This window comes from Papio anubis, chromosome 15 (genome assembly GCF_008728515.1).
Source record: "Papio anubis isolate 15944 chromosome 15, Panubis1.0, whole genome shotgun sequence".
Classification (NCBI taxonomy): Eukaryota; Metazoa; Chordata; class Mammalia; order Primates; family Cercopithecidae; genus Papio; species Papio anubis.
The window spans coordinates 39839610-39860673 of record NC_044990.1 but is presented as its reverse complement, the minus strand read 5'-3'; the positions used below and the strand labels follow the sequence as shown (position 1 = coordinate 39860673).

Sequence of the window (21064 nt, the reverse complement as noted above, 5' to 3'; positions counted from 1 at the left end):
CTGCAGCCTCCTCAGCCTGGCCATCTCTGTCCAGATCACTATCAGCATTTTAGTCACAACAATTTGACAAGTCTCTGGGAAGTTCCAAATTTTCCCTCATCTTTCTGTCTTCTTCTGAGCCTTCCAAACTCTTCCAACCTCTGCCCCTTATCCAGTTACATAGCCACTTCCACATTTTCAGGTATCTTTATAGCAATACCTTACTCTGTGGTACCAACTCTCTTTATTAGTCTGTTCTCACACTGCTATAAAGAAACACCTGAGACTGGATAATGTATAAAGAAAAGAGGTTTAATTGTCTTACAGTTCCATAGGCTGCACAGGAAGAATGGTAGCATCTGCTTCTGGGGAGGCCTCAGCAAACTTTCAACCATGGTGGAAGGCAAAGGGGGAGTGAAGCATCTCTCATGCTAGAAGAAGAAGGAAGTGAGGGAGATGCCACACACTTTTAAGTGACTAGTTCTCACGAGAACTCACTCACTAGCACCAGAACAGTACCAATGGGGAAATCCAGCCCCACGATCCAAATACCTCCCACCAGGCCCCACCTCCAACATTGGGGATTGCAATTCAACATGAGATTTGGCTGGGGACACAGACCAAACCATATTATCCTGGTTCCCTCCAATCTCTGTTTCCCTCTCCAATCGCAAGTATCTAATATACCCAGAAATATCCGAAATAAATTTTGTCTCGTTTTTTTCATTGAACTGAAACCTGCAAGTCATTATGTCACTCTTTAGTTCCTACATTTTTCATCTTAACTCACAAGAGTTTTAATCATGAATTCTCTATATAAAGTATCTCAGATCTAACTCCCAACACCCTATAAAATGAGGGGAGAAAATCTCTAAGCTCATCACTCTTTCTCTCTGAGAAAGTCAATCACTAGAACTTAGGTCACAGCCTGGACAATACGGTGAAACCCCATCTCTACAAAAAAAAATACAAAAATTAGCCAACCATGGTGGCACATGCCTGTAGTTCCAGCTAGCTGGGGGGCTGAAGTGGGAGTATTGTTTGAGCCTGGGAGTTCAACCTATGATCATGCAACTGCACTCCAGCCTGGGTGACAGTGAGATTCTGTCTAAAAAATAAAAATAAAAATAAAATGAAAATGAAAAAAACTTAGGTCAAACAGAAAATCCATGTTCAAGACATTTATTTTTAAAATATTTTAAAGCATCACAGGACTACCTACAATAAGTTTATAGGGAAGTGAAAATAAATGAAGGTAAGATATGCTCCTAATACCACTCCATGTTGTCATTTTGGGTCTCTCTCTTTTGCAATGATGGTAGTTTTCCAAGTCAGGCTTACACATATGCTAAAATTATAATGCAGTTGGAATAATGTAATCTGGATATTGACTGATCTGAGCACTTAAATAAAATTTGAAATCCTTAATAAATTCTCATATTTTGAGTTACTCTTACCTTAAAAATATCAGCATCTATTGAATGGATAAATATGTAGAGTAACAACTCCATAGAAAAGTAAGACAATCAGTTTGTCAAAAAATATTTATTGAGCACTAGCAATGCAATAAGCAAAACAGGAGTAGTTCTTACCCTCATACAACCTATAATTTTATGAAAAGGACAACATTAATCAAGCAACTGTAAGTATATTGAGGACTGTCAGAGTAAAGTACAAGGGCAGTCAAAGGCTAAAAGGAAGAAGTGAGATTTAAGTGAAACTTGAAAAACTATTGGCAAACACTTCAGTGAAATACATCAGTTTCAAGTTTCTAGTTAAGTAGGCCAAGTAATCATTAGACCCATATTGGGTTTTGCCCTTAAAAGAGACCATTGGGCCAGAACTGTAAATTAAAGAGGAGTCATCAGCATTAAAATGTTCATCGTAGACATGGAAACAAATGAAGTTACCAAAGGAAGGGGCATAAATGAAAGGAGGACAAAAATAATTAAAAACATGTGCACATAAGTAAATCTCGAGATTTTTTTAGAAGACAAGTCACATGCCAGATCTCCTTGTTCCCTTCCATTCTGATGGTGCAGGCATGCGTTTTCTTTCTGAATTCCCCAATCACTTTATCTTTGTCACTGATCTCTGTTTTGCCATTGAATCCAACAAAATTTTTTGTTGCAAATAATTTATCTCAGTTTTGTCCACCTCAGGGACACTTAGAGTAATACCCATAGTCCATGAAATAGCTTAGAAGACTCCACAGGATTTTGTACTTGTACTCCATTACTTTTTTATTCCATCTTCTCCTCATTCTTTGTCTTTCAGCTATGCTGGCCTCTTTGCTGTTTCTTGGCAACACCAGACACATTCGCATTTTTGAGTTTTGCACTGGTTGTTCTGTACTGTCTAAAACACTCTTCTTTCAGATTTATACCCAGCTATCTCTCCTCCTTCAATCACTTTTAATCAATCGTCACTTTATCTAAGATTGCAACAATCCCAACTTCCCTAACCTTCTTTGTTTGTTCACTTCCCTACAGTACTTTGATATTAATATATTCCAGTTACCAAGGTCATTCAATAATTGTTCTTAATAATTTTTGATGAATAAATAAATGGATACATGAATGAATAGATGGATGTGTAAAGAACCCATTTGCTCCAACTTCTGGCAACTTAACGGTAGGTAAGTCCATACATATCTCATGAACTATAACAATGCAGTAAATATTGTTTTGGAATAATGTACAACTTATCAAAGCGCTAGCATACTAATAAAGAAATTTAAAGCAGACTCTCTGAGAATTTAAATCTTTGCATATCCTGCCTGAATGCAGATTAGATGTGGACATCTAATCAGTGGACATAGGAAGGAATGAGATTTGAAATCTGTGCTCACCATCTCTTATTGCACCACAATTCCTGATTCCAAGAGCTGTTTCAGCAGTCTTAGCAAACTAATTATCAACGGTTACTTTCAAAGTAAACATCAAAAAGAGTGGGCGGATATATCAAAGAGTTTCTGTCATAGATTTGTCACACTACCTAAATGGAACTATTTTCCTTCACCTGTGATTTAAAATGAAGAACTAAAGATACTGTATTAAATAGTTATTCATTAGCTCAAACAATTATAGCAAATATTAGGATAAGTACTCCTAGGTCAGAGGGTACTGTAAACATGTGTACTAGTAATCTTAAGTAAAAAGTCATGCCTAATTCCATGTTAAATGAACATTTGAGGCTGGTAGCCACCATTTTTTAAAAAAATAAAGATAAAGGTACTAATCTTTATTTAGGTATCCTCTAAAGGTATCCTCATTTAGGTAGCCTCTCTAGGTTTGCTAACGATAAACTATCTTAAACTTTCTCATAAACAAAATAAAGTTTGAACATAATTCAATTCTAATGTAGTGATTATTTTTATATCATTAATTTCTCATTTGGAGGATCACAAGCCAAAGTTTTACTAATGAATATATAGTGAATGTAAGGTAAGAATACTTGCCTTCTTTCTGTCCATGCTTCATTCCAAAATGGAGGGTTATCAGCTTTGCTGCAAATCAATCCCTTGTACTCTGTGGCTTCGATTCTGAACTTAATGTTACCTTTAGCTGTAAAGACACATTCTTTACTGGGGGGAAAAGACACCGTCAACTAGAAAGTTCAATAGCTCATTTTGAGCTGAAGAGTCTATAACCATCAGTCTTTTTCTAATGAAATTCCCATTTTAAATAATTTGATAAATTAATATAGTCTTATCTAGAGAAGCACCACTGTGTTCTATTAAAATTTAATTGCATACGTATATAAGAAGCAGTTTTTGAATCCTGTAAGGCTTGATTTAAATTAATCAAGTAAAGGGTGAGATAGAAACATGCAATTTAGTCATAAAAAAAAATACAACAATGAAATAAAGACACCTACGGTGAGAACACAAACACTAAATAACTCATGAAACATAGCCCAATGGGACATTTAATTTCAATGTGTTTATTGAAAAGCTCACCAGCTGCGAAGTCCCTGTTAAGAAATGAGCTGGACTCAAATGGTGCTTCTCACAGTAACTAACTGTGATTTCAGTTACTTCAAAATTGGAATATAGAAATATATTGTACTAAAAAGGTGAAATAAAGTTTTAATATCTAAGAATAAGAATAACCCTGGTCTCAGGTAGATGCTATATGCTTCTAGTGAAGATGACACTGTGAGGGTGATCATGCTACATTTGCTTTGTACAAAGAGAAGTTGTCTTATAATTTTAATCTACACATCTAGACCAAACAGCTATTTCACAAATGAATTCCTTTTGTGATATGAAGCCAATAAGATGAATATGGGTGAGAACACATACTAGCATTACTTTAAAAAATCCTCTAAGTTCATGTCTTCTTTTTATTAGGCAGTGAGAACATAAAGAACAGTACATTTCACTTCATTTACACACATCTTGAGAGATGAGACTCCACAATCGTTTGCAGTAGCTAGTATTTAAAAGGCTTAGAAATTCTCTAAATTTTTAGCGTAGTAGTTTATGATCCTTTTTGGTAAAACCATGCAGTAGCTTGTCAACCTCTTCTGCATAATCCCTGAGCAACAAGGTGGTATAAGGAAAATGTCACATTTTAGCATAAAAGAGTGTTGACTACTTTTCTGAGATTTTTAATTGTATAGGAACATTACAAACTTCTCTAAGCCTTATCTTATTCTGAAAAAGGACATAACACCTGTACTGTACAGTTGCATCAGAAGGAACTCCTAATTTGAGCATATCTAATACAATGCCTTGTCTTAAAATAAATTAGTTTTTTTTCTTCATAATGACATGAACATTTTATTGCTGGGTTTTAAAATTCCAGATCATCTAGAGCCTCTGATGGCATGCGTTAAATGAAGTGGAAAACACTGAAATTGCTGGGGAAAATCACTAGGCTGAATTTACCATTATCTGTGCTTTCACATGTACTAGAAACCGTCAAGTAGAAGAGTATGTACAGCACTTGCCTCAGAACACATAAACATATGTCTTGCTTCCAGCCCTATCCCTCTGTAGTATTTTTTGAGGTCTGACTTCAGAGTCTTTAGTTGTATTGTAGCTAGTCCAGGATGATGGAAAAACAAAGGGGGGAAAAAAGAGGAAATAGTTTGCTTTCCTGAAGTTAAGGCTGTGTTAAACTGAATAAGGCTATACTTCTGTGAGTTTCTACCAGATATTCAGCATATCCTACCCATAGTTGTAAGAGGGAATCTTCTAACGATATTACCCCAAACAATAGTGAGGTAATATATATTTTGGCTATTAAAAATGATAGATAGCTATCTTGGCCAGATGCAGTGGCTCATGCCTATAATCCCAGCACTTGGGAGGCTGAGGCAGGTGAATCAACAGGTCAGAAGTTTGAGACCAGCCTGGCCAACATGGTGAAACCTGTTTCTACTAAAAATACAAAAATTAGCCAGGTGTGTTGGCGGGCACCTGTAATCCCAGCTACTTTGGAAGCTGAGGCAGGAGAATCACTTGAACCTGGGAGGTGGGAGTTGCAGTGAGCCGAGATCACACTACTGCACTCCAGCCTGGATGACAGAGCAAGACTCTGTCTCAAAAAAAAAATAATAATAATGATAAATAAATAAAAGAAAGAAAAAATATCTATCTATCTGTCTAATCTATCTATCTATCTGTCTATCTATCTATCTATCTATCTATCTATCTATCTATCTATCTATCTATCTCAAAAGCTAAGGTCTACTCTAAACTACCTAATTTTTGACCTGCAAATTAAACGTGTTAAATCTGGTACCTGCTCTATCTTTTCTTCAGTGTATGATACAGTTCATAAGTTGTATTTATAATATCATCTGCAAAAATCTTCTAGAAGATGTCATGTGTCCCCCAAGCAATGGAACTTATTTTATATACTGTGAAAACACCTACATTGCCCTCTTGAGAAGTAGGATACAAGGACTAGAGAGATCATCGATACACTCTGGCAACAGAAAGACCTTAGGCATTTAATCTGTAAAAAGGCCATTACTCAAGAACTAAGATGTATGGAAGAGCCAACACTGTGAAACTCCTTCACATTCCTCAACCACAGAATATCTTCTATTTCAATGCCTTTCTATTCTGAAGAGGGTCCAGTGAATTTATGCAAGGCATTACTGCGGGAGTGTTAAGATAAACAGGAAAATGTTGCAGAAACTCTGAAACAATTAAGGCCTTTTTTAGCTAATCTCTCCAGGATTAACAAAAAATTTATTTTTTCTTTGATATGATCAAAGGTTTCCAAATTTGTTTAAAGGCCTCTTTTAAATAATTTATACATGAACTTACTAATATTAACAGCTGAATATATTATAATTGGCTGAATTGTTGCCTTATAAATTATTGTCGTTCTATCAGTGTAATTATGAACATGAGGAAGATGTTTAAACTGGTGGAATACTAACTTTGAAGATATTATGTACAGCACAGACTAAATTTAATGTAAAAATTATCTGAATTATAAATTCTATTCAATTATTATAATTGCTTATTATAAGGTATATTTTTTTAAGAAAGAGATTTGTGTTATGCCTAAAATTTAAACAACATAAATGAATCACTGCTACTCCTATCTCTGAGACTTCAGAATGCATTTAAAAATCTAGAATTGTAAAGACAGACTCACAAAGGCCAATGCCAGATATAAAGATAAGAAGAACTTCAAGATAGAGCCTACCTAAGAAGTCTCCTAGCATTATTGCTTAATCTTATTCATTCATTTATTCATTTAATATTTGTTGACCACATACTATGTTGCAGACCTCAAAACAGGTTTTCTGCCTTCACGTAATTTAGAATCTAGCAAAAATAAATAAATAGAGATAGATTTTGAAAAACTATTAGAGGTCCAGTTTTGTTAAAGAAAGGAACAGACATCTATGTAATCATGATACAGGAGCAAAACTAGTGTGGAAATTAGAGAAGGTTTTACTTCAGTAAATGATACTTAAGCTGGCAAACCAAAAAGGAGCTTTGCACCCATCCAGTAAAACATTATGATCTACCCAAAACATGATCCTCAGAAGGAAAGTATCTGAAATTGAAGCTTCTCCTTCTCCCTATCTAACTGCCCTATGCTTCCCAACAGACAAAGCTACATGAACTTGGATTTGGGGAACCCTCAAAATGACTCATTGCTTTTCTCTGGAGTAGCTGTGACCAGAAAATATAGGAACCCAGTCCATTTCAAATAGCTAACCCATTCCAGTTTATGGATAAGAAGCTATTGATTAATACCCTTCTCTTACGCTTTTTTTTTTTTTTTTTTCACATAAAGATGAGAATTAGTTGTAGTAGCTTAAATGTTGGGCCGTCATGGTCACATAGTTGATATTTGTCTGTGTATATTTTAAATCATTTTTACATGCATTTAGCCAATGGGACATTTCTAGAAACTGATTCTAATATCTGAAGTTTTATGCCTGAAAGCTTACTAGTGTTGATAACACACTATCATCTACTTGGATTTTTAAATTCTTAAAGTAACAGAATGAGTATGTTTCAAAATTGACAGATTCAGGAATAGCATTATTAAGATACACATAATGACTCAATGCAATTCAATCCAACAGATATCACTGAGCTGCCGTTATGTACATAGCACCATTCCAGGTGTTGTGGGAGACTGAAAGATAGAGATAGCATGGTTCTTGCCTGGAAGCATTCCCTTGATTAAGATCTTTGGCGTCTGTAAGTTTCTAGTATTCCAGGGGATATACAACCTCAGGTGTCTTCAATGAGCAGATATTTCTATACTGATTTTGTAAAGCACTTTATGATTCATTGATTACCTTTCATTATTTCTTTGCTTCTCTTTACTTTGTCTTTAATTTACTCCTTTGTTTTAGTTTTGTAAAATAAAAACTAATGTCACTGGTTTCTAGCCTTTTGTCTTCTTGGATATACTTACATAAAGGTAAAAATTTTCATCAAATTATTGTTTTAGCAGCATTTTACATATTTCATGTCATATTTTTCTTTTTATTGAATTCTAAATATTTGCAACTTTTCTATTTCTTCTTTTACTTACAAGTTGTTTAGAGGGGTGTTCAAATAAATTGAATGTACTATTTAATTTTTTGTATCCATATTATTTTTATATTTCTTATTATATGAATACGAAAAGAGGAGTGTTGACATCTCCATCTGTAATTGTGAATTTCTCGATTTCTCCTTTTCAGTTAGGTCAATTTTTACTTAATGTATTTTGAAGCTCTGCCATGAAATGCATACATATTTTGAACTGCTATGTCTTCCTAATAAACTGACCCCTTTGTCAATAAGAAATGATTGTCTTCATTCCTGGTAATGTTCCTTGTTCTGAAGTCTGCTTTGATATTAACTTAGCTATGCCAACTTTCCTAAAATAGGTATTTGGATTAAATACGTTATCCCACCCTTTTGTTTTAGTTACATGTGTCCATGTGTCTTTATTTGTATTTTGCTTTTGTTTGTGGAAGTACAGTTGAGTCTTTTAAAATTCAATCTGATAATTTTAATTTTTTAATTGGAGTCTTCAGACCATTTACATTCAATGTGGTTACTGATGTGATTGATTTAAATCTACCATTTGTTCTTTGCTTCCTAACGGTTTCATTATGTTTTTATTACTTCTTCCTCTTCCTGGAAATATTTTAAATTGTGTGATTTTTATAACTTCATATTATATATATTCTTGACTTATTAGCTACACTTCTTTTTTTCATTCCTTTTTTTTTTTTTTTTTTTGAAGAGTCGAGGCCTCTTTCTGTTGCCCAGGCTAGAGAGCGTTTTGTGATCATAGCCCACTGTAGTCTCAAATTCCTGGGCTCAAGCTATCCTTCCACTTCAGCCTCTCGAGTAGCTGGAACTACAGGTGTACACTACCATGTCCAGCTAATTTTTGTTTAATTTTTAGAAACTGGGGCTGACTATATTGCCCAGGCTGGTCTAGAAATCCTGGCCTCATACAATTCTCGTGCCTCAGCCTCCCAAGGTGCTAAGAATAAAGGTGTTAGCTACCATACCAAGCTTGTTTTATATTTCTTATTGATTTCTCTAGAGTTTGTAATATCTATCTTTAATTATCATATTCTACCTTCAATTCTATTATACCAGTTTTCTTATTGTATAAGGACCTTATAATATTATGCTTTCATCCCTCCTTCTATCTTTTGTGCCTTTGTTTTGGCATATGTTATAAGCCCCACAAAATATTGTTGTCACTTTGTTCTAAATGATCTAATGCCTTTAAACAAAATTAAAGAATTAGACAAAATGTTTTATTAGTAATTATCTACATACTTACCACTTCCAAGACTCTTAATTTTTTAGCATAGCTCTGAAATTATTTCTCTTCTCTCATACCATTTCTGCATAAAAAAATATTTATTATTACCTTAACATATTAAAGATAATTTTGATGTAGAATTCTGAATTGACAGGTTTTCTTTCTCATCATTCAGCATTTTGAAGTTGTCATTTTTACTTCTGGCTTTCAGTTTATAACGAGAATTCTATGGAATTATCTTGATATCTACATAAGTATTATGCCATTTTAAAATCTGGCTTAAGATTTTTTCCATTTCTCACAGATTTTCAGAAATTTGGTCATGGTATGTTTGGTGTAATCTACTTTGTGTTTATCCTGCTTGGGGTTCATTAAACCCCTTGCTTCTAAGGACTTGTAATTTTCTCAAATTTGCAAAACTTTTTTTTTTCGTAATTATTATTATACTTTAAGTTCTAGGGTACATGTGCATAACATGCAGGTTTGTTACATATGTATGTTTGTGCCATGTTGGTGTGCTGCACCCATCATCTCGTCAGCACCCATCAACTTGTCATTTACATCAGGTATAACTTCCAATGCAATCCCTTCACCCTCCCCCATCCCCGTGATAGGCCCCGGTGTGTGATGTTCCCCTTCCCGAGTCCAAGTGATCTCATTGTTCAGTTCCCACCTATGAGTGAGAACATGCGGTGTTTAGTTTTCTGTTCTTGCGATAGTTTGCTGAGAATGATGGTTTCCAGCTGCATCCATGTCCCTACAAAGGACACAAACTCATCCTTTTTTATGGCTGCATAGTATTCCATGGTGTATATGTGCCACATTTTCTTAATCCAGTCTGTCACTGAGGGACATTTGGGTTGATTCCAAGTCTTTGCTATCGTGAATAGTGCCGCAATAAACATACGTGTGCATGTGTCTTTATAGCAGCATGATTTATAATCCTTTGGGTATACACCCAGTAATGGGATGGCTGGGTCATATGGTACATCTAGTTCTAGATCTTTGAGGAATCGCCATACTGTTTTCCATAGTGGTTGAACTAGTTTACAATCCCACCAACAGTGTAAAAGTGTTCCTATTTCTCCACATCCTCTCCAGCACCTGTTGTTTCCTGACTTTTTAATGATCGCCATTCTAACTGGTGTGAGATGGTATCTCATTGTGGTTTTGATTTGCATTTCTCTGATGGCCAGTGATGATGAGCATTTTTTCATGTGTCTGTTGGCTGTATGAATGTCTTCTTTTGAGAAATGTCTGTTCATATCCTTTGCCCACCTCTTGATGGGGTTGTTTGTTTTTTTCTTGTAAATTTGTTTCAGTTCTTTGTACGTTCTAGATATTAGCCCTTTGTCAGATGAGTAGATTACAAAAATTTTCTCCCACTCTGTAGGTTGCCTGTTCACTCTGATGGTAGTTTCTTTTGCTGTGCAGAAGTTCTTTAGTTTAATTACATCCCATTTGTCAATTTTGGCTTTTGTTGCTATTGCTTTTGGTGTTTTTGACATGAATTCTTTGCCCATGCCTATGTCCTGAATGGTATTACCTAGATTTTCTTCTAGGGTTTTTATGGTTTTAGGTCTAACATTTAAGTCTCTAATCCATCTTGAATTAATTTTTATATAAGGAGTAAGGAAAGGATCCAGTTTCAGCTTTCTACTTATGGCTAGCCAATTTTCCCAGCACAATTTATTAAATAGGGAATCCTTTCCCCATTTCGTTTCTCTCAGGTTTGTCAAAGATCAGATGGCTGTAGATGTGTGGTATTATTTCTGAGGACTCTGTTCTGTTCCATTGGTCTATATCTCTGTTTTGGTACCAGTACCATGCTGTTTTGGTTACTGTAGTCTTGTAGTATAGTTTGAAGTCAGGTAGCGTGATGTCTCCAGCTTTGTTCTTTTGACTTAGGATTGTCTTGGCAATGTGGGCTCTTTTTTGTTTCCATATGAACTTTAAAGCAGTTTTTTCCAATTCTGTGAAGAAACTCATTGGTAGCTTGATGGGGATGGCATTGAATCTATAAATTACTTTGGGCAGTAAGGCCATTTTCACGATATTGATTCTTCCTGTCTATGAGCATGGTATGTTCTTCCATTTGTTTGTGTCCTTTTTTATATCCCTGAGCAGTGGTTTGTAGTTCTCCTTGAAGAGGTCCTTTAAATCCCTTGTCAGTTGGATTCCTAGGTATTTTATTCTCTTTGAAACAATTATGAATGGAAGTTCATTCATGGTTTGGCTCTCTGTTTGTCTGTTACTGGTGTATAAGAATGCTTGTGATTTTTGCACATTTTGTATCCTGAGATTTGCTGAAGTTGCTTATCAGCTTAAGGAGATTTTGGGCTGAGACAATGGGGTTTTCTAAATATACAATCATGTCATCTGCAAACAGGGACAATTTGACTTCTTCTTTTCCTAACTGAATACCCTTGATTTCTTTCTCTTGCCCCATTGCCCTAGCCAGAACGTCCAACACTATGTTGAATAGGAGTGGTGAGAGAGGACATCCCTGTCTTGTGCCAGTTTTCAAAGGGAATTTTTCTAGTTTTTGCCCATTCAGTGTGATATTGGCTGTGGGTCTGTCATAAATAGCTCTTATTGTTTTGAGATATGTTCCATCAATACTGAATTTATTGAGCATTTTTAGCATGAAGGGCTGTTGAGTTTTGTCAAAGTCCTTTTCTGCATCTATTGAGATAATCATGTGGTTTTTGTCTTTGGTTCTGTTTATATGCTGGATTACATTTATTGATTTGCATATGTTGAATCAGCCTTGCATCCCAGGGATGAAGCCCACTTGATCATGATGGATAAGCTTTTTGATGTGCTGCTGGATCTGGTTTGCCAGTATTTTATAGAGGATTTTTACATCAATGTTCATCAGGGATATTGGTCTAAAATTCTCTTTTTTTGTTGTGTCTCTGCCAGGCTTTGGCATCAGGATGATGCTGGCCTCATGAAATGAGTTAGGGAGGATTCCCTCTTTTTCTATTGATTGGAATAGTTTCAGAAGGAATGGTACCAACTCCTCCTTGTACCTCCTGTAGATTTAGGCTGTGAATTCATCTGGTCCTGGAGTTTTTTTGGTTGGTAGGCTATTAATTATTGCCTCAATTTCAGAGCCTACTATTGGTCTATTCAGGGATTCACTTCTTCCTGGTTTAGTCTTGAGAGAGTGTAAGTGTCCAGGAAATTATCCATTTCTTCTAGATTTTCTAGTTTATTTGCGTAGAGGTGTTTATAGTATTCTCTGATGGTAGTTTGTATTTCTGTGGGGTCGGTGGTGATATCCCCTTTATCATTTTTAATTGCATCGATTTGATTCTTCTCCCTTTTCTTCTTTAGTAGTCTTGCTAGTGGCCTGTCAATTTTGTTGATCTTTTCAAAAAACCAACTCCTAGATTCATTGATTTTTTGGAGGGTTTTTTGTGTCTCTATCTCCTTCAGTTCTGCTCTGATCTTAGTTATTTCTTGCCTTATGCTAGCTTTTGAATGTGTTTGCTCTTGCTTCTCTAGTTCTTTTAATTGTGATGTTAGAATGTCAATTTTAGATCTTTCCAGCTTTCTCTTGTGGGCATTTAGTGCTATAAATTTCCCTCTACACACTGCTTTTAATGTGTCCCAGAGATTCTGGTATGTTGTATCTTTGTTCTCATTGGTTTCAAAGAACATCTTTATTTCTGCCTTCATTTCGTTATGTACCCAGTAGTCATTCAGGAGCAGGTTGTTCAGTTTCCATGTAGTTGAGCGGTTTTGATTGAGTTTCTTAGTCCTGAGTTCTAGTTTGATTGCACTGTGGTCTGAGAGACAGTTTATTATAATTTCTGTTCTTGTACATTTGCTGAGGAGTGCTTTACTTCCAAGTATGTGGTCAATTTTGGAATAAGTGTAATGTGGTGCTGAGAAGAATGTATATTCTGTTGATTTGGGGTCGAGAGTTCTGTAGATGTCTATTAGGTCTGCTTGCTGCAGAGATGAGTTCAATTCCTGGATATCCTTGTTAACTTTCTGTCTCGTTGATCTGTCTAATGTTGACAGTGGGGTGTTGAAGTCTCCCATTATTATTGTATGGGAGTCTAAGTCTCTTTGTAAGTCTCTAAGGACTTGCTTTATGAATCTGGGTGCTCCTGTATTAGGTGCATATATATTTAGGATAGTTAGCTCTTCCTTTTGAATTGATCCCTTTACCATTATGTAATGGCCTTGTTTGTCTCTTTTGATCTTTGATGGTTTAAAGTCTGTTTTATCAGAGACTAGTATTGCAACCCCTGCTTTTTTTTGTTCTCCATTTGCTTGGTAGATCTTCCTCCATCCCTTTATTTTGAACCTATGTGTGTCTCTGCATGTGAGATGGGTCTCCTGAATACAACAAACTGATGGGTCTTGACTCTTTATCCAGTTTGCCAGTCTGTGTCTTTTAATTGGAGCATTTAGTCCATTTACATTTAAGGTTAAGATTGTTATGTGTGAACTTGATCCTGCCATTATGATATTAACTGGTTATTTTGCTCGTTAGTTGATGCAGTTTCTTCCTAGCCTTGATGGTCTTTACATTTTGGCATGTTTTTGCAATGGCTGGTACCGGTTGTTCCTTTCCATGTTGAGTGCTTCCTTCAGGGTCTCTTGTAAGGCAGGCCTGGTGGTGACAAAATCTCTAAGCATTTGCTTATCTGTAAAGGATTTTATTTCTCCTTCACTTATGAAACTTAGTTTGACTGGATATGAAATTCTGGGTTTAAAATTCTTTTCTTTAAGAATGTTGAATATTGGCCCTCACTCTCTTCTGGCTTGTAGAGCTTCTGCTGATAGATCTGCTGTTAGTCTGATGGGCTTCCCTTTGTGGGTAACCCGACCTTTCTCTCTGGCTGCCCTTAACATTTTTTCCTTCATTTCAACTTTGGTGAATCTGGCAATTATGTGTCTTGGAGTTGCTCTTCTCGAGGAGTATCTTTGTGGCATTCTCTGTATTTTCTGAATTTGAATGTTGGCCTGCCCTACTAGGTTGGGGAAGTTCTCCTGGATGATATCCTGAAGAGTGTTTTCCAACTTGGTTCCATTTTCCCCCTCACTTTCAGGCACCCCAATCAGACGTAGATTTGGTCTTTTTACATAATCCCATACTTCTTGCAGGCTTTGTTCATTTCTTTTTCTTCTTTTCTCTGTAGATTTCTCTTCTCGCTTTATTTCATTCATTTGATCCTCAATCGCTGATACTCTTTCTTCCAGTTGATCGAGTCGGTTACTGAAGCTTGTGCATTTGTCACGTATTTCTTGTGTCATGGTTTTCATCTCTGTCAGTTCGTTTATGGCCTTCTCTGCATTAATTATTCTAGTTATCAATTCTTCCACTCTTTTTTCAAGATTTTTAGTTTCTTTGCGCTGGGAACATAATTCCTCCTTTAGCTCTGAGAAGTTTGATGGACTGAAGCCTTTTTCTCTCATCTCGTCAAAGTCCTTCTCTGTCCAGCTTTGATCCATTGCTGGCGATGAGCTGCGTTCCTTTGGAGGGGGAGATGCGCTCTTATGTTTTGAATTTCCAGCTTTCTTGACCTGCTTTTTCCCCATCTTTGTGGTTTTATCTGCCTCTGGTCTTTGATGATGGTGACGTACTGATGGGGTTTTGGTGTGGGTGTCCTTCCTGTTTGTTAGTTTTCCTTCTAACAGTCAGGACCCTCAGCTGTAGGTCTGTTGGAGATTGCTTGAGGTCCACTCCAGACGCTGTTTGCCTGGGTATCAGCAGCAGAGGCTGCAGAAGATAGAATATTGCTGAACAGCGAGTGTACCTGTCTGATTCTTGCTTTGGAAGCTTCCTCTCAGGGGTGTACTCCACCGTGTGAGGTGTGGGGTGTCGGTCTGCCCCTAGTGGAGGATATCTCCCAGTTAGGCTACTCAGGGGTCAGGGACCCACTTGAGCAGGCAGTCTGTCTGTTCTCAGATCTCAACCTCCGTGTTGGGAGATCCACTGCTCTCTTCAAAGCTGTCAGACAGAGTCGTTTGCATCTGCAGAGGTTTCTGCTGCTTTGTTATTGTTGTTTAGCTGTGCCCTGTCCCCAGAGGTGGAGTCTACAGAGACAGGCAGGCCTCCTTGAGCTGCTGTGAGCTCCACCCAGTTCAAGCTTCCCAGCGGATTTGTTTACCTACTTAAGCCTCAGCAATGGCGGGCCCCCCTCCCCCAGCCTCCTTGCTGCCTTGCCCTTAGATCACAGACTGCTGTGCTAGCAAGGAGGGAGGCTCCGTGGGTGTGGGACCTTCCCAGCCAGGTGTGGGATATAATCTCCTGGTGTGCCCGTTTGCTAAGACCCTTTTTAAAGCGCAGTATTGGGGTGGGATTTACCTGATTTTCCAGGTGTTGTGTGTCTCAGTTACCCTGGCTAAGAAAAGGGATTCCCTTCCCGCCTTGCACTTCCCAGGTGAGGTATGCCTCATCCTGCTTCAGCTCTCACTGGTCAGGCTGCAGCAGCTGACCAGCACTGATTGTCCGGCACTCCATAGTGAGATGAACCCAGTACCTCATTTGAAAATGCAGGAATCACCTGTCTTCTGTGTCACTCGCACTGGGAGCTGGAGACTGGAGCTGTTCCTATTTGGCCATCTTGCTCTGTGCCCTCAAATTTGCAAAACTTTTAACATCTATTTTTCAATTTTTTTTTCTGTTCTTTCTCTGGGACTTCAATCATTCATATGTTAATTGCTTCATATACTCCCACAAATGAATGAATCTTTATTATTCTCTATGCTTCATTTTATAGAATGCTTTTGGTATTTCTTCCAGTTCACTGATATGTTTTTCTTTAAGATTGTTTAATCTGATTTAAGACAATGAAGTGAAATTTTCATTTAAAAAATATTTTTTAACTTTAGAAACTCCTCTTGGTTTCTAAAGTTTTTTCTAAAACCTGAGCATATTGAACATATTTTAATGGCTCTTTTAATGTTTTCATCTGCTAATTCTATCATCTCTGCCATTTATGTTTCTATTAGTTCATTTTATGTCTGGTTATAAGATCACAATTCTTCTTCACTATTTTTTAATGAATCTGTAATGTAAAATTACATTATTTAGCAAATATTAGTGTATTGTTAATGAGCATTGGAGTTTGTTCTGGCAGGAAATTAAGCTACTTACAAATCAGTTTAATACTTTTAGAATTTGATTTTTAGCTTTTAAAGGGTAAGTCTTCAATAGCCTTTTCTATATTGCTATTTTTGCTCCACCGTTACAGGAAGATATTTCTGGAATCTTGAGTTACATGTCTGCTGTTTTCAATGACATCTTTTCACTCTAACTCACACAAACTCAAACAACTATCCCTGAGTTAGCTCTGGAAGTTTTTCCTGTTAGAGTTCTCTGATAATTGTTCTCTCCCCTTAATTTTTCCTCCAGCTGCATGAAGTTTTACCTATGCATCTGTAGATAGGTATATAGCCAAAGATACAAGAAAAGCCCTATGCAGATTTCTGGAGCTCTTCCTCTGTGTACCTCTGTTCTTTCAAATATTCTGCCTCACAAAGTTTAGTCACCTTGGCCTCTGGAGACTTTGATATTGATTCCTTCAACTTATCCAGACTACTCAGCTCTCTTTGAGTTCCCTTTCCCAGTGAGACTATGGGTGGGACCCACATCATCTGTTTCCCTTCTCTCCGGGATGACAGTCCTATGTTGCCTTTGGTCTAATTTTTAAAACCAGTTGTTTCAGATATTTTTTCCAATTTTCTTATTGATTTTGGTGGAGAAAAAATGTGGCTCTGATAAGGTTTGGCTCTGTGTCCCCACCCAAGTCTCATGTTGAATTGTAATCCCCAGGGTTGGTGAGGGACCTGGTGGGAGATAATCGGATCATGGGTGTGGTTTCTAATGGTTTAGCATCATCTCCCTATTACTGTCTCGTTCTCACGAGATCTGGTTGTTTCAAAGTATGTAACACTTTCCCCTTCACTCTCTCTCTCTCCTGCCACCATTGAAGATTGTGCCTCCTTCCCCTTTGCCTTCTGCCATAACTGCAAATTTCCTGAGGCCTCCCAGCCATGCTTCCTGTATAGCATGTGGAGCTGAGAATCTCTTTTTATTTTATTAAGATAAAAATTCTTTTTTATACTTGAATATAATTATTACAAGTACTAAAAAAATAAATATTTCAAATGACTTACAATGATAAGAACAAAAAGAGAACTTACAATTTTAAAAATATTCTCTAAAGAATAAAGTGTGAAAATAAAGAAAAAAAAAAAAAAACATGAACAAAGTACAGTATAAAGACATCCAAAGCAAGACAAAAGCATGAACACTCTGAAAATTTTTAAAATTCAATACTGGATAACTCTGGATTTGTGTGATTTGTGAGAGTGTATGTGGTGGTGGTAATGACAGTGATTTGTGTGTGTCTGAAAACACACAGAGAAATAAATACTAGAAAATGTATAGTAAAACACTATGTGAAATTACTTATCTTCAATACAAAGTAATTGAATATTGTTTCAAGGTTATTTGGTGTTGTTCACAGACTGCTGAGCTGGAAGAGTTTTCAGGAGATCAGTTTTGGGTTTTTATTTGCATTCCAAGCATAGGTGAATAATATAGAGTGTTTTAAACTGTGCTATTATAAGACTTCTGTTTCACTCATTTTAGGCTGTCACCACACTGAACCAACCCAGCATATTCTCATGGTTCTGTCTTAATATTTTCATAAACTCTGGACAAACACATTTATTTAATAAATGTTAACCCTTATATTGATATATACAAGTTCAATGATTCTACATTCTTATTATATATGTATATCTTTCACTATACACTGTCTTAGGTTTTTGCCTGACTCTTTCATTTGCCGGCATTCTATATCTTCAACTAGATTATAAATTCTGATCATAGCTTCTTTCAAGTTAGTATGACTCAGTCCCTTGACTGTGACTATTTTCTTAGTTTTGGGACTTTTGATGCTTACTGAAGTTATCATTTAAATTAAAACAGCTTTCCTAAATCTTGATTTGGTAATGTCTATGTCATGCATATATTTTGTTCTTAAATTCATTTGATGTTTATTTCTTAATGCCTTATGTAGAATTTGGTATTCAGCTATTAGAGTAGCTACAAAGAGAGGAAAAAAATAAATAAAGAATTTTCCCAATTTCTTGTTTAGAAGACTAGCATAGCCCATATAGCAACACCTGATGCACACAAACACAGACACACACACACAGAGACAAAATATTAGATTTACTTATATACATACAATGTTACACATACATAATTAAATACATTAAAATAAATGTAAATAAATACAAATAAAGTTAATTCTCCTGAATATCAGTAAAAAATTCTTAAGTAAATAAATATCCGTATAATATTGTTACATGGAAACACTTCTGGGGGTATAGATGCCAGTACTTGCATATACTGAATTTTAAACGCAGTGATTACAGGTAAAAATCACAAAATAATATTATTTAAACTGAAATAGAATTCTACATTTTTCTGAAAGATCAATCACTAAAAAATGGTCAGAAATTATCTGAAAAAGAGGAATGTTTGTTGCTGAATATTAGAGAGTACTCTAAAGCTAAAATAATTAAAGCTTTCAATATTGAAATAGAAAATTGATGAAAATAAAGAACAGAATGGATAATTCAGGGACATCTCCAAATATGTTTTAATGTATTAGGTTAAAAAATGTGATACTAAATAACTAGGTAATGAATGGACAAAGCGATAAATGGTTATTTTGTCTACTAAACATTTGAGAACAAGATAAAAAATTACTTCTTCATATAATGCAACAAAATTATTTTTAGTAAATTAAAGAACTAAAGAGAAAGTAAAATGTAAAATTTTTGGATAAACTCTTAAGTGGCTAGTTATATATATGATACTAAGGTCAGAGGGGACTTAACATCTCCAGAAGTAACCATGAGGAAAAGATTGATGGATCAAACTACATAAATATTTAGACTACTAAGGTTAAAAAAATCATCCCATAAACAAACTTCAATGGCAAAAACAAACAAGGAGAAATCATAGGATAGGTTCTTGGACACTGGGACTTTAAGTGAAACAAAGTATAACAAAACCAATTTTTTATCATTAAAGCTAGAAGAAAACGATCCTTAATGAAACATTATTCAAGGACCTGCTATATGTTGTTTCATCTAAAGTTGCAGTTTTCAAGAACCCATCAACAATTTTAAATGAGGACTTACTGTACTTTTAGTATACTTAACGGAAGACAAATTATAGCTTTATTCATTTATGTTTCTCCATATCAACAAGAAGATATAGTACTTAGGAATAAATTTAACCAAGAAGGTTAAATAATTGTACACTGAAAACTATAAAACATTGATGAATGAAATTGAAGAGGACACAAATAAATGAAAATATATTCCATAGGCATTAATCATTAGAAAAATTAATACTGTTAAAATGTCCCAACTATCTAAAGCAATATATGGATTCAAAGCAATACCTATCAAAATTCCCATGGCATTCTGCACAGAAATAGAAAAACAATCCTAAAGTTGATATGAACCACAGAAGACCCAAAATAACCAAAACAATTCTAAGGAAAAAAGTTGAAGGTGTCATACTTCTAGATTTAGAATTCTATTATAAAGCTATGGTAATCAAAACAGTACTGCACTGGTATAAAAACAGACACATAGATCAGTGAAAAAGAATAAAAAGCCCAGAAATAAATCCCAACAGATATGGTCAACTAATTTTTGGCAAGAATACCAAAAAGATACAATAGAAGAAATGATAATCTCTTTAACAAGTTGTTCTGAGATAACTGGATTTCCATATACAAAAGAATGAATTTCAACCCTTATCTTATACCATATACAAAAGTTATCTCAAAGTGAATAAATAAGGCCTGAAACCATAAAGCTCCTAGAATGAAATGAAGGGAAAAGCTCCTTGACATGGGGCTTGGCAATAATTTCTTACATATTACACCAAAAACTCACACTACAACAATAAAAATAAATAAATGGGACTCCGTCAAACTAAAAAGCTTCTGTGCAGCAAAGAAACAATCAACAAAATGGCCGGGCGCGGTGGCTCAAGCCTGTAATCCCAGCACTTTGGGAGGCCGAGGCGGGTGGATCACAAGGTCAGGAGATCGAGACTATCCTACAATATGGTGAAACCCCGCCTCTACTAAAAATACAAAAAAAACTAGCCAAGGGCAGAAGGGCGCCTGTAGTCCAGCTACTTGGGAGGCTGCTGAGGCGGAGAATGGCGTGAACCCGGGCGGAGCTTGCAGCCGAGAGATCGGCCACTGCACTCCAGCCTGGGAGCAAGAGCCAGACTCCGGCCTCAAAAAAAAAAAAAAAAAAATAACTCAACAAATGATAAAGAACTTGCCAGGATTGTGGGAAAAATTCAAACCATATATCACATAAGGGTTAATATTCAAGATTTATAAAGAAGTTATATAACTCAATAGCAAGAAAACATAAAAACCAATTTTTTAAAAAGAGTAAATGAGTTGAATAGGTATTTCTACGAAGATAACATAAAAATGGGCAAGTACATGAAAAGGTGCTCAGCATCACTAACATTCAGGGAAATGCAAATCAAAACCACTATGAGATATCATCTCTCACTTCTTAGGATAGCTGTCATCAAAAAGACAAGGGATAAGTGTTGGCAAAGGTGCAGAGAAAGAGGAAAACTTGTACATTGTTAGTGGGAATGCAAATCAGTGCATACATATGGAAAACAGTATGGAGGTCCCTAAAGAAATGAAAAATAGAACTATTATGTGACTCAGCAAGCCCTCTTCTTGGTATATACTCAAAGGAAATAAAATCACCACCTCATA

At 35.9% G+C, this 21064-nt stretch overlaps 1 long non-coding RNA gene across 1 annotated transcript in view; it reads right to left on the bottom strand.

Moving 5' to 3' along the window:
* Window positions 1-1063: 1063 nt before the first annotated feature.
* The window catches only part of LOC103879286, a 160644-nt gene continuing 140643 nt past the window's right edge, over window positions 1064-21064 (bottom strand). The window contains exon 6 of the long non-coding RNA XR_002518405.2: window positions 1064-3545. This is a non-coding gene — a long non-coding RNA (uncharacterized LOC103879286). The remainder of the gene's footprint in view (window positions 3546-21064) is intronic.